Source organism: Oncorhynchus nerka, linkage group LG14, assembly GCF_034236695.1.
Source record: "Oncorhynchus nerka isolate Pitt River linkage group LG14, Oner_Uvic_2.0, whole genome shotgun sequence".
NCBI classification, from domain to species: domain Eukaryota; kingdom Metazoa; phylum Chordata; class Actinopteri; order Salmoniformes; family Salmonidae; genus Oncorhynchus; species Oncorhynchus nerka.
Genome location: NC_088409.1, coordinates 19,573,486 through 19,598,441, shown reverse-complemented (window position 1 = coordinate 19,598,441; position 24,956 = coordinate 19,573,486).

Sequence of the window (24,956 nt, the reverse complement as noted above, 5' to 3'; positions counted from 1 at the left end):
TTAGTAACTTGAGTGTGGCTGAGGTGCACCCGTGACTGAAACCAGATTGCACATCGGAGAACTACGGTGGGATTCGAGATGGTCAGTGACCTGTTTGTTGACTTGGCTTTGAAGACCTTAGATAACAGGGCAGGATGGATATAGGTCTATAACAGTTTGGGTCCAGGGTGTCTCCCCCTTTGAAGAGGGGGATGACTGCGGCAGCTTTCCAACCCTTGGGGATCTCAGAATATGAAAGAGAGGTTGAACAGGCTGGTAATAGGGGTTGCGACAATGGCGGTAGTTTCAGAAATAGAGGGTCCAGATTGTCAAGCCCAGCTGATTTGTACAGGTAACAGGTTTTGACTCTTTCAGTTCTGCTATCTGGACTTGGGTAACATAAGAACCTGGAGTTACTCCTAACTGCGGGGCGGAGCTGTTGGCATAATGACTGAGTAGCCAGGCGGAAGGCATGGCCAGCCGTTGAGAAATGCTTATTGAAGTTTTCGATAATCATGGATTTATCGGTGGAGACCGTGTTACTCCTCACTGCAGTGGGCAGCTGGGAAGGTGACTTGTTCTCCATGGACTTCACAGTGTCCCAGAACTTTTTGGAGTTGGAGCTACAGGATGCAAACTTCTGCCTGAAACAAATGACTGAGTTACTCCTAACTCTACAGTAACATAATGACTGAGTTAGTCCTAACTCTACAGTAACATAATGACTGAGTTACTCCTAACTCAACAGTAACATAATGACTGAGTTAGTCCTAACTCTACAGTAACATAATGACTGAGTTACTCCTAACTACAGTAACATAATGACTGAGTTACTCCTAACTCTACAGTAACATAATGACTGAGTTACTCCTAACTCTACAGTAACATAATGACTGAGTTATTCCCAACTACAGTAACATAATGACTGAGTTACTCCTAACTCTACAGTAACAAAATGACTGAGTTACTCCTAACTCGACAGTAACATAATGACTGAGTTACTCCTAACTACAGTAACATAATATCTGAGTTACTCCTAACTACAGTAACATCTGACTGAGTTACTCATAACTACAGTAAAATAATGACTGAGTTACTCCTAACTACAATAACATAATGACTGAGTTAGTCCTAACTCTACAGTAACATAATGACTGAGTTACTCCTATCTCCACAATATCATAATGACTGAGTTACTCCTAACTACAGTAACATAATGTCTGAGTTACTCCTAACTACAGTAACATAATGACTGAGTTACTCCTAACTACAGTAACATAATGACTGAGTTACTCCTAACTAAAGTAACATAATGACTGAGTTACTCCTAACTAAAGAAACATAATGACTGAGTTACTCCTAACTCTACAGTAACATAATGACTCAGTTACTCCTAACTACAGTAACAAAATGACTGAGTTACTCCTAACTACAGTAACATAATGACTGAGTTACTCCTAACTACAGTAACATAATGACTGAGTTACTCCGAACTACAGTAACATAATGACTGAGTTACTCCTAACTACAGTAACAGAATGACTGAGTTACTCCTAACTACAGTAACATAATGTCTGAGTTACTCCTAACTCTACAGTAACATAATGACTGAGTTAGTCCTAACTCTACAGTAACATAATGACTGAGTTACTCCTAACTACAGTAACATAATGACTGAGAATTGAACCCTGTGGCACCCCCATAGAGACTGCCAGAGGACCGGACAGCATGCCCTCCGATTTGACACACTGAACTCTGTCTGCAAAGTAATTGGTGAACCAGGCAAGGCAGTCATCCGAAAAACCGAGGCTACTGAGTCTGCCGATAAGAATATGGTGATTGACAGAGTCGAAAGCCTTGGCAAGGTCGATGAAGACGGCTGCACAGTACTGTCTTTTATCGATGGCGGTTATGATATCGTTTAGTAACTTGAGTGTGGCTGAGGTGCACCGTGACCGGCTCGGAAACCAGATTGCACATCGGAGAAGGTACGGTGGGATTCGAGATGGTCAGTGACCTGTTTGTTGACTTGGCTTTCGAAGACCTTAGATAGGCAGGGCAGGATGGATATAGGTCTATAACAGTTTGGGTCCAGGGTGTCTCCCCTTTGAAGAGGGGGATGACTGCGGCAGCTTTCCAACCCTTGGGGATCTCAGACGATATGAAAGAGAGGTTGAACAGGCTGGTAATAGGGGTTGCGACAATGGCGGCGGATAGTTTCAGAAATAGAGGGTCCAGATTGTCAAGCCCAGCTGATTTGTACGGGTCCAAGTTTTGCAGCTCTTTCAGAACATCTGCTATCTGGATTTGGGTAAAGGAGAACCTGGAGAGGCTTGGGCGAGGAGCTGCGGGGGGGGCGGAGCTGTTGGCCGAGGTAGGAGTAGCCAGGCGGAAGGCATGGCCAGCCGTTGAGAAATGCTTATTGAAGTTTTCGATAATCATGGATTTATCGGTGGAGACCGTGTTACCTAGCCTCAGTGCAGTGGGCAGCTGGGAGGAGGTGCTCTTGTTCTCCATGGACTTCACAGTGTCCCAGAACTTTTTGGAGTTGGAGCTACAGGATGCAAACTTCTGCCTGAAGAAGACTGAGTTACTCCTAACTCTACAGTAACATAATGACTGAGTTAGTCCTAACTCTACAGTAACATAATGACTGAGTTACTCCTAACTACAGTAACATAATGACTGAGTTACTCCTAACTACAGTAACATAATGTCTGAGTTACTCCTAACTAAAGTAACATAATGACTGAGTTACTCCTAACTCTACAGTAACATAATGACTGAGTTAGTCCTAACTCTACAGTAACATAATGACTGAGTTACTCCTAACTACAGTAACATAATGACTGAGTTACTCCTAACTCTACAGTAACATAATGACTGAGAATTGAACCCTGTGGCACCCCCATAGAGACTGCCAGAGGACCGGACAGCATGCCCTCCGATTTGACACACTGAACTCTGTCTGCAAAGTAATTGGTGAACCAGGCAAGGCAGTCATCCGAAAAACCGAGGCTACTGAGTCTGCCGATAAGAATATGGTGATTGACAGAGTCGAAAGCCTTGGCAAGGTCGATGAAGACGGCTGCACAGTACTGTCTTTTATCGATGGCGGTTATGATATCGTTTAGTAACTTGAGTGTGGCTGAGGTGCACCCGTGACCGGCTCGGAAACCAGATTGCACATCGGAGAAGGTACGGTGGGATTCGAGATGGTCAGTGACCTGTTTGTTGACTTGGCTTTCGAAGACCTTAGATAGGCAGGGCAGGATGGATATAGGTCTATAACAGTTTGGGTCCAGGGTGTCTCCCCCTTTGAAGAGGGGATGACTGCGGCAGCTTTCAACCCTTGGGGATCTCAGACGATATGAAAGAGAGGTTGAACAGGCTGGTAATAGGGGTTGCGACAATGGCGGCGGATAGTTTCAGAAATAGAGGGTCCAGATTGTCAAGCCCAGCTGATTTGTACGGGTCCAGGTTTTGCAGCTCTTTCAGAACATCTGCTATCTGGATTTGGGTAAAGGAGAACCTGGAGAGGCTTGGGCGAGGAGCTGCGGGGGGGGCGGAGCTGTTGGCCGAGGTAGGAGTAGCCAGGCGGAAGGCATGGCCAGCCGTTGAGAAATGCTTATTGAAGTTTTCGATAATCATGGATTTATCGGTGGAGACCGTGTTACCTAGCCTCAGTGCAGTGGGCAGCTGGGAGGAGGTGCTCTTGTTCTCCATGGACTTCACAGTGTCCCAGAACTTTTTGGAGTTGGAGCTACAGGATGCAAACTTCTGCCTGAAGAAGACTGAGTTACTCCTAACTCTACAGTAACATAATGACTGAGTTAGTCCTAACTCTACAGTAACATAATGACTGAGTTACTCCTAACTCTAACAGTAACAACTCTAATAACATAATGACTGAGTTAGTCCTAACTCTACAGTAACATAATGACTGAGTTACTCCTAACTACAGTAACATAATGACTGAGTTACTCCTAACTCTACAGTAACATAATGACTGAGTTACTCCTAACTCTACAGTAACATAATGACTGAGTTATTCCCAACTACAGTAACATAATGACTGAGTTACTCCTAACTCTACAGTAACAAAATGACTGAGTTACTCCTAACTCGACAGTAACATAATGACTGAGTTACTCCTAACTACAGTAACATAATATCTGAATTACTCCTAACTACAGTAACGTCTTGACTGAGTTACTCATAACTACAGTAAAATAATGACTGAGTTACTCCTAACTACAATAACATAATGACTGAGTTAGTCCTAACTCTACAGTAACATAATGACTGAGTTACTCCTATCTCCACAATATCATAATGACTGAGTTACTCCTAACTACAGTAACATAATGTCTGAGTTACTCCTAACTACAGTAACATAATGACTTACTCATAACTACAGTAACAGTAACATAATGACTGAGTTACTCCTAACTACAGTAACATAATGACTGAGTTACTCCTAACTGTACAGAACATAATGACTTGAGTTACTCCTAACTGTACAGAAACATAATGACTTAGTTACTCCTAACTCTACAGTAACAAAATGACTCAGTTACTCCTAACTCTACAGTAACAAAATGACTGAGTTACTCCTAACTCGACAGTAACATAATGACTGAGTTACTCCTAACTACAGTAACATAATGACTGAGTTACTCCGAACTACAGTAACATAATGACTGAGTTACTCCTAACTACAGTAACATAATGACTGAGTTACTCCTAACTAAAGTAACATAATGACTGAGTTACTCCTAACTGTACAGAAACATAATGACTTAGTTACTCCTAACTCTACAGTAACATAATGACTGAGTTACTCCTATCTCCACAATAACATAATGACTGAGTTACTCCTAACTCTACAGTAACATAATGGCTGAGTTAGTCCTAACTCTACAGTAACATAATGACTGAGTTACTCCTAACTAAAGTAACATAATGACTGAGTTACTCCTAACTGTACAGAAACATAATGACTTAGTTACTCCTAACTACAGTAACATAATGACTGAGTTACTCCTAACTACAGTAACATAATGACTGAGTTACACCTAACTACAGTAACGTCTTGACTGAGTTACTCATAACTACAGTAAAATAATGACTGAGTTACTCCTAACTACAGTAACATAATGACTGAGTTACTCCTAACTACAGTAACATAATGACTGAGTTACTCCTAACTAAAGTAACATAATGACTGAGTTACTCCTAACTGTACAGAAACATAATGACTTAGTTACTCCTAACTACAGTAACATAATGACTGAGTTACTCCTAACTACAGTAACGTCTTGACTGAGTTACTCATAACTACAGTAAAATAATGACTGAGTTACTCCTAACTCTACAGTAACATAATGGCTGAGTTACTCCTAACTACAGTAACATAATGTCCGAGTTACTCCTAACTAAAGTAACATAATGACTGAGTTACTCCTAACTGTACAGAAACATAATGACTTAGTTACTCCTAACTACAGTAACAGAATGACTGAGTTACTCCTAACTACAGTAACATAATGTCTGAGTTACTCCTAACTCTACAGTAACATAATGACTGAGTTAGTCCTAACTCTACAGTAACATAATGACTGAGTTACTCCTAACTACAGTAACATAATGACTGAGAATTGAACCCTGTGGCACCCCCATAGAGACTGCCAGAGGACCGGACAATGCCCTCCGATTTGACACACTGAACTCTGTCTGCAAAGTAATTGGTGAACCAGGCAAGGCAGTCATCCGAAAAACCGAGGCTACTGAGTCTGCCGATAAGAATATGGTGATTGACAGAGTCCCTTGGCAAGGTCGATGAAGACGGCTGCACAGTACTGTCTTTTATCGATGGCGGTTATGATATCGTTTAGTAACTTGAGTGTGGCTGAGGTGCACCGTGACCGGCTCGGAAACCAGATTGCACATCGGAGAAGGTACGGTGGGATTCGAGATGGTCAGTGACCTGTTTGTTGACTTGGCTCCTAAGACCTTAGATAGGCAGGGCAGGATGGATATAGGTCTATAACAGTTTGGGTCAGGGTGTCTCCCCTTTGAAGAGGGGGATGACTGCGGCAGCTTTCCAACCCTTGGGGATCTCAGACGATATGAAAGAGAGGTTGAACAGGCTGGTAATAGGGGTTGCGACAATGGCGGCGGATAGTTTCAGAAATAGAGGGTCCAGATTGTCAAGCCCAGCTGATTTGTACATCCAGGTTTTGCAGCTCTTTCAGAACATCTGCTATCTGGATTTGGGTAAAGGAGAACCTGGAGAGGCTTGGGCGAGGAGCTGCGGGGGGCGGAGCTGTTGGCCGAGGTAGGACTAGCCAGGCGGAAGGCATGGCCAGCCGTTGAGAAATGCTTATTGAAGTTTTCGATAATCATGGATTTATCGGTGGAGACCGTGTTACCTAGCCTCAGTGCAGTGGGCAGCTGGGAGGAGGTGCTCTTGTTCTCCATGGACTTCACAGTGTCCCAGAACTTTTTGGAGTTGGAGCTACAGGATGCAAACTTCTGCCTGAAGAAGACTGAGTTACTCCTAACTCTACAGTAACATAATGACTGAGTTAGTCCTAACTCTACAGTAACATAATGACTGAGTTACTCCTAACTACAGTAACATAATGACTGAGTTACTCCTAACTCTACAGTAACATAATGACTGAGTTAGTCCTAACTCTACAGTAACATAATGACTGAGTTACTCCTAACTGTACAGAAACATAATGACTTAGTTACTCCTAACTCTACAGTAACATAATGACTGAGTTACTCCTATCTCCACAATAACATAATGACTGAGTTACTCCTAACTCTACAGTAACATAATGGCTGAGTTAGTCCTAACTCTACAGTAACATAATGACTGAGTTACTCCTAACTAAAGTAACATAATGACTGAGTTACTCCTAACTGTACAGAAACATAATGACTTAGTTACTCCTAACTACAGTAACATAATGACTGAGTTACTCCTAACTACAGTAACATAATGACTGAGTTACACCTAACTACAGTAACGTCTTGACTGAGTTACTCATAACTACAGTAAAATAATGACTGAGTTACTCCTAACTACAGTAACATAATGACTGAGTTACTCCTAACTACAGTAACATAATGACTGAGTTACTCCTAACTAAAGTAACATAATGACTGAGTTACTCCTAACTGTACAGAAACATAATGACTTAGTTACTCCTAACTACAGTAACATAATGACTGAGTTACTCCTAACTACAGTAACGTCTTGACTGAGTTACTCATAACTACAGTAAAATAATGACTGAGTTACTCCTAACTCTACAGTAACATAATGGCTGAGTTACTCCTAACTACAGTAACATAATGTCCGAGTTACTCCTAACTAAAGTAACATAATGACTGAGTTACTCCTAACTGTACAGAAACATAATGACTTAGTTACTCCTAACTACAGTAACAGAATGACTGAGTTACTCCTAACTACAGTAACATAATGTCTGAGTTACTCCTAACTCTACAGTAACATAATGACTGAGTTAGTCCTAACTCTACAGTAACATAATGACTGAGTTACTCCTAACTACAGTAACATAATGACTGAGAATTGAACCCTGTGGCACCCCCATAGAGACTGCCAGAGGACCGGACAGCATGCCCTCCGATTTGACACACTGAACTCTGTCTGCAAAGTAATTGGTGAACCAGGCAAGGCAGTCATCCGAAAAACCGAGGCTACTGAGTCTGCCGATAAGAATATGGTGATTGACAGAGTCGAAAGCCTTGGCAAGGTCGATGAAGACGGCTGCACAGTACTGTCTTTTATCGATGGCGGTTATGATATCGTTTAGTAACTTGAGTGTGGCTGAGGTGCACCCGTGACCGGCTCGGAAACCAGATTGCACATCGGAGAAGGTACGGTGGGATTCGAGATGGTCAGTGACCTGTTTGTTGACTTGGCTTTCGAAGACCTTAGATAGGCAGGGCAGGATGGATATAGGTCTATAACAGTTTGGGTCCAGGGTGTCTCCCCCTTTGAAGAGGGGGATGACTGCGGCAGCTTTCCAACCCTTGGGGATCTCAGACGATATGAAAGAGAGGTTGAACAGGCTGGTAATAGGGGTTGCGACAATGGCGGCGGATAGTTTCAGAAATAGAGGGTCCAGATTGTCAAGCCCAGCTGATTTGTACGGGTCCAGGTTTTGCAGCTCTTTCAGAACATCTGCTATCTGGATTTGGGTAAAGGAGAACCTGGAGAGGCTTGGGCGAGGAGCTGCGGGGGGGGCGGAGCTGTTGGCCGAGGTAGGAGTAGCCAGGCGGAAGGCATGGCCAGCCGTTGAGAAATGCTTATTGAAGTTTTCGATAATCATGGATTTATCGGTGGAGACCGTGTTACCTAGCCTCAGTGCAGTGGGCAGCTGGGAGGAGGTGCTCTTGTTCTCCATGGACTTCACAGTGTCCCAGAACTTTTTGGAGTTGGAGCTACAGGATGCAAACTTCTGCCTGAAGAAGACTGAGTTACTCCTAACTCTACAGTAACATAATGACTGAGTTAGTCCTAACTCTACAGTAACATAATGACTGAGTTACTCCTAACTACAGTAACATAATGACTGAGTTACTCCTAACTCTACAGTAACATAATGACTGAGTTACTCCTAACTCTACAGTAACATAATGACTGAGTTACTCCTAACTACAGTAACATAATGACTGAGTTACTACTAACTACAGTAACATAATGACTGAGTTACTCCTAACCCTACAGTAACATAATGACTGAGTTACTCCTAACTCTACAGTAACATAATGACTGAGTTACTCCTAACTCTACAGTAACATAAACATAATGACTGAGTTACTCCTAACTACAGTAACATAATGACTGAGTTACTCCTAACTGTACAGAAACATAATGACTGAGTTACTCCTAACTCTACAGTAACATAATGACTGAGTTACTCCTAACTCTACAGTAACATAATGACTGAGTTACTCCTAACTACAGTAACATTGACTGAGTTACTCCTAACTACAGTACACATAACATAATGACTGAGTTACTCCTAACTACAGTAACATAATGACTGAGTTACTCCTAACTACAGTAACATAATGACTGAGTTACTCCTAACTACAGTAACATAATGACTGAGTTAGTCCTAACTACAGAACATAATGACTGAGTTACTCCTAACTACAGTAACATAATGACTGAGTTACTCCTAACTCTACAGTAACATAATGACTGAGTTACTCCTAACTCTACAGTAACATAATGACTGAGTTACTCCTAACTCTAAGTAACATAATGACTGAGTTACTCCTAACTACAGTAACATAATGACTGAGTTACTCCTAACTAAGTAACATAATGACTGAGTTACTCCTAACTGTACAGTAACATAATGACTGAGTTACTCCTAACTCCTACAGTAACATAATGACTGAGTTACTCCTAACTACAGTAACATAATGACTGAGTTACTCCTAACTCTACAGTAACATAATGGCTGAGTTACTCCTAACTACAGTAACATAATGACTGAGTTACTCCTAACTACAGTAACATAATGACTGAGTTACTACTAACTACAGTAACATAATGACTGAGTTACTCCTAACTCTACAGTAACATAATGACTGAGTTACTCCTAACTACAGTAACATAAATGACTGAGTTACTCCTAACTCTACAGTAACATAATGACTGAGTTAGTCCTAACTACAGTAACATAATGACTGAGTTACTCCTAACTACAGTAACATAATGACTGAGTTACTCCTAACTCTACAGTAACATAATGACTGAGTTACTCCTAACTACAGTAACATAATGACTGAGTTACTCCTAACTGTACAGTAACATAATGACTGAGTTACTCCTAACTACAGTAACATAATGACTGAGTTACTCCTAACTACAGTAACATAATGACTGAGTTACTCCTAACTCTACAGTAACATAATGACTGAGTTAGTCCTAACTCTACAGTAACATAATGACTGAGTTACTCCTAACTACAGTAACATAATGACTGAGTTACTCCTAACTCTACAGAACATAATGACTGAGTTACTCCTAACTCTACAGTAACATAATGACTGAGTTACTCCCAACTACAGTAACATAATGACTGAGTTACTCCTAACTCTACAGTAACATAATGACTGAGTTACTCCTAACTCTTGACAGTAACATAATGACTGAGTTACTCCTAACTACAGTAACATAATGAGGCTGAATTACTCCTAACTACAGTAACATAATGACTGAGTTACTCATAACTACAGTAACATAATGACTGAGTTACTCCTAACTACAGTAACATAATGACTGAGTTACTCCTAACTCTACAGTAACATAATGACTGAGTTACTCCTATCTCCACAATAACATAATGACTGAGTTACTCCTAACTACAGTAGATAATGACTGAGTTACTCCTAACTACAGTAACATAATGACTGAGTTACTCCTAACTACAGTAACATAATGACTGAGTTACTCCTAACTCTACAGTAACATAATGACTGAGTTACTCCTAACTCTACAGTAACATAATGACTGAGTTATTTAACTCAGTAACATAATGACTGAGTTACTCCTAACTACAGTAACATAATGACTGAGTTACTGAAGACTAACTAAAGTAACATAATGACTGAGTTACTCCTGACTGTCAGAAACATAATGACTTTGGAGTTACTCTAAGGATGCAAACTTCTGTAAATGACTGAGTTACTCCTAACTCTACAGTAACATAATGACTGAGTTACTCCTAACTCTACAGTAACATAATGACTGAGTTACTCCTAACTACAGTAACATAATGACTGAGTTACTCCTAACTCTACAGTAACATAATGACTGAGTTACAGGCTAACTACAGTAACATAATGACTGAGTTACTCCTAACTACAGTAACATAATGACTGAGTTACTCCTAACTACAGTAACATAATGACTGAGTTACTCCTAACTACAGTAACATAATGACTGAGTTACTCCTAACTACAGTAACATAATGACTGAGTTACTCCTAACTACAGTAACATAATGACTGAGTTACTACTAACTACAGTAACATAATGACTGAGTTACTCCTAACCCTACAGTAACATAATGACTGAGTTAGTCCTAACTCTACAGTAACATAATGACTGAGTTACTCCTAACTCGACAGTAACATAATGACTGAGTTACTCCTAACTACAGTAACATAATGACTGAGTTACTCCTAACTCTACAGTAACATAATGACTGAGTTACTCCTAACTCTACAGTAACATAATGACTGAGTTACTCCTAACTAAAGTAACATAATGACTGAGTTACTCCTAACTGTACAGTAACATAATGACTTAGTTACTCCTAACTACAGTAACATAATGACTGAGTTACTCCTAACTACAGTAACATAATGACTGAGTTACTCCTAACTACAGTAACATAATGACTGAGTTACTCCTAACTACAGTAACATAATGACTGAGTTACTCCTAACTACAGTAACATAATGACTGAGTTACTCCTAACTACAGTAACATAATGACTGAGTTACTCCTAACTACAGTAACATAATGACTGAGTTACTCCTAACTACAGTAACATAATGACTGAGTTACTCCTAACTCCACAGTAACATAATGACTGAGTTACTCCTAACTCTACAGTAACATAATGACTGAGTTACTCCTAACTCTACAGTAACATAATGACTGAGTTACTCCTAACTAAAGTAACATAATGACTGAGTTACTCCTAACTGTACAGAAACATAATGACTTAGTTACTCCTAACTACAGTAACATAATGACTGAGTTACTCCTAACTACAGTAACATAATGTCCGAGTTACTCCTAACTAAAGTAACATAATGACTGAGTTACTCCTAACTACAGTAAAATAATGACTGAGTTACTCCTAACTCGACAGTAACATAATGACTGAGTTACTCCTAACTACAGTAACATAATGACTGAGTTACTCCTAACTAAAGTAACATAATGACTGAGTTACTCCTAACTGTACAGAAACATAATGACTTAGTTACTCCTAACTACAGTAACAGAATGACTGAGTTACTCCTAACTACAGTAACATAATGACTGAGTTACTCCTAACTCTACAGTAACATAATGACTGAGTTAGTCCTAACTCTACAGTAACATAATGACTGAGTTACTCCTAACTACAGTAACATAATGACTGAGAATTGAACCCTGTGGCACCCCCATAGAGACTGCCAGAGGACCGGACAGCATGCCCTCCGATTTGACACACTGAACTCTGTCTGCAAAGTAATTGGTGAACCAGGCAAGGCAGTCATCCGAAAAACCGAGGCTACTGAGTCTGCCGATAAGAATATGGTGATTGACAGAGTCGAAAGCCTTGGCAAGGTCGATGAAGACGGCTGCACAGTACTGTCTTTTATCGATGGCGGTTATGATATCGTTTAGTAACTTGAGTGTGGCTGAGGTGCACCCGTGACCGGCTCGAAACCAGATTGCACATCGGAGAAGGTACGGTGGGATTCGAGATGGTCAGTGACCTGTTTGTTGACTTGGCTTTCAAGACCTTAGATAGGCAGGGCAGGATGGATATAGGTCTATAACAGTTTGGGTCCAGGGTGTCTCCCCCTTTGAAGGATGACTGCGGCAGCTTTCCAACCCTTGGGGATCTCAGACGATATGAAAGAGAGGTTGAACAGGCTGGTAATAGGGGTTGCGACAATGGCGGCGGATAGTTTCAGAAATAGAGGGTCCAGATTGTCAAGCCCAGCTGATTTGTACGGGTCCAGGTTTTGCAGCTCTTTCAGAACATCTGCTATCTGGATTTGGGTAAAGGAGAACCTGGAGAGGCTTGGGCGAGGAGCTGCGGGGGGGGCGGAGCTGTTGGCCGAGGTAGGAGTAGCCAGGCGGAAGGCATGGCCAGCCGTTGAGAAATGCTTATTGAAGTTTTCGATAATCATGGATTTATCGGTGGAGACCGTGTTACCTAGCCTCAGTGCAGTGGGCAGCTGGGAGGAGGTGCTCTTGTTCTCCATGGACTTCACAGTGTCCCAGAACTTTTTGGAGTTGGAGCTACAGGATGCAAACTTCTGCCTGAAGAAGACTGAGTTACTCCTAACTCTACAGTAACATAATGACTGAGTTAGTCCTAACTCTACAGTAACATAATGACTGAGTTACTCCTAACTACAGTAACATAATGACTGAGTTACTCCTAACTCTACAGTAACATAATGACTGAGTTAGTCCTAACTCTACAGTAACATAATGACTGAGTTACTCCTAACTACAGTAACATAATGACTGAGTTACTACTAACTACAGTAACATAATGACTGAGTTACTCCTAACTGCACAGAAACATAATGACTTAGTTACTCCTAACTCTACAGTAACAAAATGACTGAGTTACTCCTAACTCTACAGTAACAAAATGACTGAGTTACTCCTAACTCGACAGTAACATAATGACTGAGTTACTCCTAACTACAGTAACATAATGACTGAGTTACTCCGAACTACAGTAACATAATGACTGAGTTACTCCTAACTACAATAACATAATGACTGAGTTACTCCTAACTAAAGTAACATAATGACTGAGTTACTCCTAACTGTACAGAAACATAATGACTTAGTTACTCCTAACTCTACAGTAACAAAATGACTGAGTTACTCCTAACTCTACAGTAACATAATGACTGAGTTACTCCTAACTCCACAATAACATAATGACTGAGTTAAACTCTACAGTAACATAATGGCTGAGTTAGTCCTAACTCTACAGTAACATAATGACTGAGTTACTCTTAACTAAAGTAACATAATGACTGAGTTACTCCTAACTGTACAGAAACATATTGACTTAGTTACTCCTAACTACAGTAACATAATAACTGAGTTACTCCTAACTACAGTAATATAATGACTGAGTTACTCCTAATCCTACAGTAACATAATGACTGAGTTAGTCCTAACTCTACAGTAACATAATGACTGAGTTACTCCTAACTCAACAGTAACAAAATGACTGAGTTACTCCTAACTCGACAGTAACATAATGACTGAGTTACTCCTAACTACAGTAACATAATGACTGAGTTACTCCGAACTACAGTAACATAATGACTGAGTTACTCCTAACTAAAGTAACATAATGACTGAGTTACTCCTAACTGTACAGAAACAAAATGACTGAGTTAGTCCTAACTCTACAGTAACATAATGACTGAGTTACTCCTATCTCCACAATAACATAATGACTGAGTTACTCCTAACTCTACAGTAACATAATGGCTGAGTTAGTCCTAACTACAGTAACATAATGACTGAGTTACTCATAACTACAGTAAAATAATGACTGAGTTACTCCTAACTCTACAGTAACATAATGGCTGAGTTACTCCTAACTACAGTAACATAATGACTGAGTTACTCCTAACTGTACAGAAACATAATGACTTAGTTACTCCTAACTACAGTAACAGAATGACTGAGTTACTCCTAACTACAGTAACATAATGTCTGAGTTACTCCTAACTCTACAGTAACATAATGACTGAGTTAGTCCTAACTCTACAGTAACATAATGACTGAGTTACTCATAACTACAGTAACATAATGACTGAGTTACTCCTAACTCTACAGTAACATAATGACTGAGTTACTCCTAACTCTACAGTAACATAATGACTGAGTTATTCCCAACTACAGTAACATAATGACTGAGTTACTCCTAACTCTACAGTAACAAAATGACTGAGTTACTCCTAACTCGACAGTAACATAATGACTGAGTTACTCCTAACTACAGTAACATAATATCTGAATTACTCCTAACTACAGTAACGTCTTGACTGAGTTACTCATAACTACAGGAAAATAATGACTGAGTTACTCCTAACTACAATAACATAATGACTGAGTTAGTCCTAACTCTACAGTAACATAATGACTGAGTTACTCCTATCTCCACAATATCATAATGACTGAGTTACTCCTTACTACAGTAGCATAATGACTGAGTTACTCCTAACTACAGTAACATAATGACTGAGTTACTCATAACTACAGTAACATAATGACTGAGTTACTCCTAACTCTACAGTAACATAATGACTGAGTTACTCCTAACTACAGTAACATAATGTCTGAGTTACTCCTAACTACAGTAACATAATGACTGAGTTACTCCTAACTACAGTAACATAATGACTGAGTTACTCCTAACTAAAGTAACATAATGACTGAGTTACTCCTAACTGTACAGAAACATAATGACTTAGTAAACTCTACAGTAACATAATGACTGAGTTACTCCTATCTCCACAATAACATAATGACTGAGTTACTCCTAACTCTACAGTAACATAATGGCTGAGTTAGTCCTAACTCTACAGTAACATAATGACTGAGTTACTCCTAACTAAAGTAACATAATGACTGAGTTACTCCTAACTGTACAGAAACATAATGACTTAGTTACTCCTAACTACAGTAACATAATGACTGAGTTACTCCTAACTACAGTAACATAATGACTGAGTTACACCTAACTACAGTAACGTCTTGACTGAGTTACTCATAACTACAGTAAAATAATGACTGAGTTACTCCTAACTCTACAGTAACATAATGGCTGAGTTACTCCTAACTACAGTAACATAATGACTGAGTTACTCCTAACTACAGTAACATAATGACTGAGTTACTCCTAACTAAAGTAACATAATGACTGAGTTACTCCTAACTGTACAGAAACATGATGACTTAGTTACTCCTAACTCTACAGTAACAAAATGACTGAGTTAGTCCTAACTCTACAGTAACATAATGACTGAGTTACTCCTATCTCCACAATAACATAATGACTGAGTTACTCCTAACTCTACAGTAACATAATGGCTGAGTTAGTCCTAACTCTACAGTAACATAATGACTGAGTTACTCCTAACTAAAGTAACATAATGACTGAGTTACTCCTAACTGTACAGAAACATAATGACTTAGTTACTCCTAACTACAGTAACATAATGACTGAGTTACTCCTAACTACAGTAACATAATGACTGAGTTACACCTAACTACAGTAACGTCTTGACTGAGTTACTCATAACTACAGTAAAATAATGACTGAGTTACTCCTAACTCTACAGTAACATAATGGCTGAGTTACTCCTAACTACAGTAACATAATGACTGAGTTACTCATAACTACAGTAACATAATGACTGAGTTACTCCTAACTAAAGTAACATAATGACTGAGTTACTCCTAACTGTACAGAAACATAATGACTTAGTTACTCCTAACTCTACAGTAACAAAATGACTGAGTTAGTCCTAACTCTACAGTAACATAATGACTGAGTTACTCCTAACTAAAGTAACATAATGACTGAGTTACTCCTAACTGTACAGAAACATAATGACTTAGTTACTCCTAACTACAGTAACATAATGACTGAGTTACTCCTAACTACAGTAACGTCTTGACTGAGTTACTCCTAACTACAGTAACGTCTTGACTGAGTTACTCATAACTACAGTAAAATAATGACTGAGTTACTCCTAACTCTACAGTAACATAATGGCTGAGTTACTCCTAACTACAGTAACATAATGTCTGAGTTACTCCTAACTAAAGTAACATAATGACTGAGTTACTCCTAACTGTACAGAAACATAATGACTTAGTTACTCCTAACTACAGTAACAGAATGACTGAGTTACTCCTAACTACAGTAACATAATGTCTGAGTTACTCCTAACTCTACAGTAACATAATGACTGAGTTAGTCCTAACTCTACAGTAACATAATGACTGAGTTACTCCTAACTACAGTAACATAATGACTGAGAATTGAACCCTGTGGCACCCCCATACAGACTGCCAGAGGACCGGACAGCATGCCCTCCGATTTGACACACTGAACTCTGTCTGCAAAGTAATTGGTGAACCAGGCAAGGCAGTCATCCGAAAAACCGAGGCTACTGAGTCTGCCGATAAGAATATGGTGATTGACAGAGTCTAAAGCCTTGGCAAGGTCGATGAAGACGGCTGCACAGTACTGTCTTTTATCGATGGCGGTTATGATATCGTTTAGTAACTTGAGTGTGGCTGAGGTGCACCCGTGACCGGCTCGGAAACCAGATTGCACATCGGAGAAGGTACGGTGGGATTCGAGATGGTCAGTGACCTGTTTGTTGACTTGGCTTTCGAAGACCTTAGATAGGCAGGGCAGGATGGATATAGGTCTATAACAGTTTGGGTCCAGGGTGTCTCCCCTTTGAAGAGGGGGATGACTGCGGCAGCTTTCCAACCCTTGGGGATCTCAGACGATATGAAAGAGAGGTTGAACAGGCTGGTAATAGGGGTTGCGACAATGGCGGCGGATAGTTTCAGAAATAGAGGGTCCAGATTGTCAAGCCCAGCTGATTTGTACGGGTCCAGGTTTTGCAGCTCTTTCAGAACATCTGCTATCTGGATTTGGGTAAAGGAGAACCTGGAGAGGCTTGGGCGAGGAGCTGCGGGGGGGGCGGAGCTGTTGGCCGAGGTAGGAGTAGCCAGGCGGAAGGCATGGCCAGCCGTTGAGAAATGCTTATTGAAGTTTTCGATAATCATGGATTTATCGGTGGAGACCGTGTTACCTAGCCTCAGTGCAGTGGGCAGCTGGGAGGAGGTGCTCTTGTTCTCCATGGACTTCACAGTGTCCCAGAACTTTTTGGAGTTGGAGCTACAGGATGCAAACTTCTGCCTGAAGAAGACTGAGTTACTCCTATCTCTACAGTAACATAATGACTGAGTTAGTCCTAACTCTACAGTAACATAATGACTGAGTTAGTCCTAACTCTACAGTAACATAATGACTGAGTTACTCCTAACTACAGTAAGTTACTAACTACAGTAACATAATGACTGAGTTACTCCTAACCCTTAACATAATGACTGAGTTACCTAACTCTACAGTAACATAATGACTGAGTTACTCCTAACTAAAGTAACATAATGACTGAGTTACTCCTAACTCTACAGTAACATAATGACTGAGTTACTCCTAACTACAGTAACATAATGACTGAGTTACTACTAACTACAGTAACATAATGACTGAGTTACTCCTAACCCTACAGTAACATAATGACTGAGTTACTCCTAACTCTACAGTAACATAATGACTGAGTTACTCCTAACTACAGTAACATAATGACTGAGTTACTCCTAACTACAGTAACATAATGACTGAGTTACTCCTAACTAAAGTAACATAATGACTGAGTTACTCCTAACTGCACAGAAACATAATGACTTAGTTACTCCTAACTCTACAGTAACATAATGACTGAGTTACTCCTAACTACAGTAACATAATGACTGAGTTACTCCTAACTACAGTAACATAATGACTGAGTAACAACTAATGACTGAGTTACTCCTAACCCTACAGTAACATAATGACTGAGTTACTCCTAACTCTACAGTAACATAATGACTGAGTTACTCCGAACTACAGTAACATAATGACTGAGTTACTCCTAACTACAATAACATAATGACTGAGTTACTCCTAACTAAAGTAACATAATGACTGAGTTACTCCTAACTGTACAGAAACATAATGACTTAGTTACTCCTAACTCTACAGTAACAAAATGACTGAGTTAGTCCTAACTCTACAGTAACATAATGACTGAGTTACTCCTATCTCCACAATAACATAATGACTGAGTTACTCCTAACTCTACAGTAACATAATGGCTGAGTTAGTCCTAACTCTACAGTAACATAATGACTGAGTTACTCCTAACTAAAGTAACATAATGACTGAGTTACTCCTAACTGTACAGAAACATATTGACTTAGTTACTCCTAACTACAGTAACATAATGACTGAGTTACTCCTAACTACACTAACATAATGACTGAGTTACACCTAACTACAGTAACGTCTTGACTGAGTTACTCATAACTACAGTAAAATAATGACTGAGTTACTCCTAACTCTACAGTAACATAATGGCTGAGTTACTCCTAACTACAGTAACATAATGTCTGAGTTACTCCTAACTAAAGTAACATAATGACTGAGTTACTCCTAACTGTACAGAAACATAATGACTTAGTTAGTCCTAACTCTACAGTAACATAATGACTGAGTTACTCCTAACTCTACAGTAACAAAATGACTGAGTTACTCCTAACCCTACAGTAACATAATGACTGAGTTACTCCTAACTCTACAGTAACAAAATGACTGAGTTACTCCTAACTCGACAGTAACATAATGACTGAGTTACTCCTAACTACAGTAACATAATATCTGAATTACTCCTAACTACAGTCACGTCTTGACTGAGTTACTCCTAACTACAGTAATATAATGACTGAGTTACTCCTAATCCTACAGTAACATAATGACTGAGTTAGTCCTAACTCTACAGTAACATAATGGCTGAGTTACTCCTAACAACAGTAACATAATGACTGAGTTACTCCTAACTACAGTAACATAATGACTGAGTTACTCCTAACTAAAGTAACATAATGACTGAGTTACTCCTAACTGTACAGAAACATAATGACTTAGTTACTCCTAACTCTACAGTAACATAATGACTGAGTTACTCCTATCTCCACAATAACATAATGACTGAGTTACTCCTAACTCTACAGTAACATAATGGCTGAGTTAGTCCTAACTCTACAGTAACATAATGACTGAGTTACTCCTAACTAAAGTAACATAATGACTGAGTTACTCCTAACTGTACAGAAACATAATGACTTAGTTACTCCTAACTACAGTAACATAATGACTGAGTTACTCCTAACTACAGTAACATAATGACTGAGTTACACCTAACTACAGTAACGTCTTGACTGAGTTAATCATAACTACAGTAAAATAATGACTGAGTTACTCCTAACTCTACAGTAACATAATGGCTGAGTTACTCCTAACTACAGTAACATAATGTCTGAGTTACTCCTAACTAAAGTAACATAATGACTGAGTTACTCCTAACTCTACAGTAACATAATGACTGAGTTAGTCCTAACTCTACAGTAACATAATGACTGAGTTACTCCTAACTACAGTAACATAATGACTGAGTTACTCCTAACTCTACAGTAACATAATGACTGAGAATTTAACCCTGTGGCACCCCCATAGAGACTGCCAGAGGACCGGACAGCATGCCCTCCGATTTGACACACTGAACTCTGTCTGCAAAGTAATTGGTGAACCAGGCAAGGCAGTCATCCGAAAAACCGAGGCTACTGAGTCTGCCGATAAGAATATGGTGATTGACAGAGTCGAAAGCCTTGGCAAGGTCGATGAAGACGGCTGCACAGTACTGTCTTTTATCGATGGCGGTTATGATATCGTTTAGTAACTTGAGTGTGGCTGAGGTGCACCCGTGACCGGCTCGGAAACCAGATTGCACATCGGAGAAGGTACGGTGGGATTCGAGATGGTCAGTGACCTGTTTGTTGACTTGGCTTTCAAGACCTTAGATAGGCAGGGCAGGATGGATATAGGTCTATAACAGTTTGGGTCCAGGGTGTCTCCCCCTTTGAAGAGGGGGATGACTGCGGCAGCTTTCCAACCCTTGGGGATCTCAGACGATATGAAAGAGAGGTTGAACAGGCTGGTAATAGGGGTTGCGACAATGGCGGCGGATAGTTTCAGAAATAGAGGGTCCAGATTGTCAAGCCCAGCTGATTTGTACGGGTCCAAGTTTTGCAGCTCTTTCAGAACATCTGCTATCTGGATTTGGGTAAAGGAGAACCTGGAGAGGCTTGGGCGAGGAGCTGCGGGGGGGGCGGAGCTGTTGGCCGAGGTAGGAGTAGCCAGGCGGAAGGCATGGCCAGCCGTTGAGAAATGCTTATTGAAGTTTTCGATAATCATGGATTTATCGGTGGAGACCGTGTTACCTAGCCTCAGTGCAGTGGGCAGCTGGGAGGAGGTGCTCTTGTTCTCCATGGACTTCACAGTGTCCCAGAACTTTTGGAGTTGGAGCTACAGGATGCAAACTTCTGCCTGAAGAAGACTGAGTTACTCCTAACTCTACAGTAACATAATGACTGAGTTAGTCCTAACTCTACAGTAACATAATGACTGAGTTACTCCTAACTGAGTTACAGTAACATAATGACTGAGTTACTCCAGTAACTGTCTGACAGTAACATAATGACTGAGTTACTCCTAACTACAGTAACATAATGACTGAGTTACAACTAAGTGACTGAGTTACTCCTAACTAATGACTACAGTAACATAATGACTGAGAATTGAACCCTGTGGCACCCCATAGAGACTGCCAGAGGACCGGACAGCATGCCCTCCGATTTGACACACTGAACTCTGTCTGCAAAGTAATTGGTGAACCATGCAAGGCAGTCATCCGAAAACCGAGGCTACTGAGTCTGCCGATAAGAATATGGTGATTGACAGAGTCGAAAGCCTTGGCAAGGTCGATGAAGACGGCTGCACAGTACTGTCTTTTATCGATGGCGGTTATGATATCGTTTAGTAACTTGAGTGTGGCTGAGGTGCACCCGTGACCGGCTCGGAAACCAGATTGCACATCGGAGAAGGTACGGTGGGATTCGAGATGGTCAGTGACCTGTTTGTTGACTTGGCTTTCGAAGACCTTAGATAGGCAGGGCAGGATGGATATAGGTCTATAACAGTTTGGGTCCAGGGTGTCTCCCCTTTGAAGAGGGGGATGACTGCGGCAGCTTTCCAACCCTTGGGGATCTCAGACGATATGAAAGAGAGGTTGAACAGGCTGGTAATAGGGGTTGCGACAATGGCGGCGGATAGTTTCAGAAATAGAGGGTCCAGATTGTCAAGCCCAGCTGATTTGTACGGGTCCAGGTTTTGCAGCTCTTTCAGAACATCTGCTATCTGGATTTGGGTAAAGGAGAACCTGGAGAGGCTTGGGCGAGGAGCTGCGGGGGCGGAGCTGTTGGCCGAGGTAGGAGTAGCCAGGCGGAAGGCATGGCCAGCCGTTGAGAAATGCTTATTGAAGTTTTCGATAATCATGGATTTATCGGTGGAGACCGTGTTACCTAGCCTCAGTGCAGTGGGCAGCTGGGAGGAGGTGCTCTTGTTCTCCATGGACTTCACAGTGTCCCAGAACTTTTTGGAGTTGGAGCTACAGGATGCAAACTTCTGCCTGAAGAAGACTGAGTTACTCCTAACTCTACAGTAACATAATGACTGAGTTAGTCCTAACTCTACAGTAACATAATGACTGAGTTACTCCTAACTACAGTAACATAATGACTGAGTTACTCCTAACTACAGTAACATAATGACTGAGTTACTCCTAACTCTACAGTAACATAATGACTGAGTTACTCCTAACTCTACAGTAACATAATGACTGAGTTATTCCCAACTACAGTAACATAATGACTGAGTTACTCCTAACTCTACAGTAACAAAATGACTGAGTTACTCCTAACTCGACAGTAACATAATGACTGAGTTACTCCTAACTACAGTAACATAATATCTGAATTACTCCTAACTACAGTAACGTCTTGACTGAGTTACTCATAACTACAGTAAAATAATGACTGAGTTACTCCTAACTACAATAACATAATGACTGAGTTAGTCCTAACTCTACAGTAACATAATGACTGAGTTACTCCTATCTCCACAATATCATAATGACTGAGTTACTCCTTACTACAGTAGCATAATGACTGAGTTACTCCTAACTACAGTAACATAATGACTGAGTTACTCATAACTACAGTAACATAATGACTGAGTTACTCCTAACTCTACAGTAACATAATGACTGAGTTACTCCTAACTACAGTAACATAATGTCTGAGTTACTCCTAACTACAGTAACATAATGACTGAGTTACTCCTAACTACAGTAACATAATGACTGAGTTACTCCTAACTAAAGTAACATAATGACTGAGTTACTCCTAACTGTACAGAAACATAATGACTTAGTTACTCCTAACTCTACAGTAACAAAATGACTCAGTTACTCCTAACTCTACAGTAACATAATGACTGAGTTACTCCTAACTACAGTAACATAATATCTGAATTACTCCTAACTACAGTAAAGTCTTGACTGAGTTACTCATAACTACAGTAAAATAATGACTGAGTTACTCCTAACTACAATAACATAATGACTGAGTTAGTCCTAACTCTACAGTAACATAATGACTGAGTTACTCCTATCTCCACAATATCATAATGACTGAGTTACTCCTTACTACAGTAGCATAATGACTGAGTTACTCCTAACTACAGTAACATAATGACTGAGTTACTCCTAACTCTACAGTAACATAATGGCTGAGTTACTCCTAACTACAGTAACATAATGACTGAGTTACTCCTAACTACAGTAACATAATGACTGAGTTACACCTAACTACAGTAACGTCTTGACTGAGTTACTCATAACTACAGTAAAATAATGACTGAGTTACTCCTAACTCTACAGTAACATAATGGCTGAGTTACTCCTAACTACAGTAACATAATGTCTGAGTTACTCCTAACTAAAGTAACATAATGACTGAGTTACTCCTAACTGTACAGAAACATAATGACTTAGTTAGTCCTAACTCTACAGTAACATAATGACTGAGTTACTCCTAACTCTACAGTAACAAAATGACTGAGTTACTCCTAACCCTACAGTAACATAATGACTGAGTTACTCCTAACTCTACAGTAACAAAATGACTGAGTTACTCCTAACTCGTAACAGTAAACTGAGTTACTCCTAACTACAGTAACATAATATCTGAATTACTCCTAACTACAGTAACATTACTACTCCTAACTCTACAGTAAAATAATGACTGAGTTACTCCTAACTCTACAGTAACAAAATGACTGAGTTACTCCTAACCCTACAGTAACATAATGACTGAGTTACTCCTAACTCTACAGTAACAAAATGACTGAGTTACTCCTAACTCGACAGTAACATAATGACTGAGTTACTCCTACCTACAGTAACATAATATCTGAATTACTCCTAACTACAGTAACGTCTTGACTGAGTTACTCATAACTACAGTAAAATAATGACTGAGTTACTCCTAACTACAATAACATAATGACTGAGTTAGTCCTAACTGTACAGTAACATAATGACTGAGTTACTCCTATCTCCACAATATCATAATGACTGAGTTACTCCTTACTACAGTAGCATAATGACTGAGTTACTCCTAACTACAGTAACATAATGACTGAGTTACTCCTAACTACAGTAACATAATGACTGAGTTACTCATAACTACAGTAACATAATGACTGAGTTACTCCTAACTACAATAACATAATGACTGAGTTAGTCCTAACTCTACAGTAACATAATGACTGAGTTACTCCTATCTCCACAATATCATAATGACTGAGTTACTCCTTACTACAGTAGCATAATGACTGAGTTACTCCTAACTACAGTAACATAATGACTGAGTTACTCATAACTACAGTAACATAATGACTGAGTTACTCCTAACTCTACAGTAACATAATGACTGAGTTACTCCTAACTACAGTAACATAATGACTGAGTTACTACTAACTACAGTAACATAATGACTGAGTTAGTCCTAACCCTACAGTAACATAGTGACCTAGTTTCTCCTAACTGTACAGTAACATAATGACTGAGGAATCAGCCTGATTACAGTATCTTCTACTCTGATACTGTCGAAATGTGATGATCTCTATCAGAGTAGGAGAATGTTTGGGTGTGTGTGTCTCGGTGTGAGTGTGTGTGTGTGTCTCGGTGTGAGTGTGTGTGTGTGAGAGGTAGGATTGGTATGTCCTCATACCATAATAGGTCTCTCCTGGTTTCCTACAATGCCTCTCTCGTGAGCAGATACTGAACTGTGTGGCCTGAAAGGAAGAGAGGTGGAGTGATGCTATAACTCACACTACA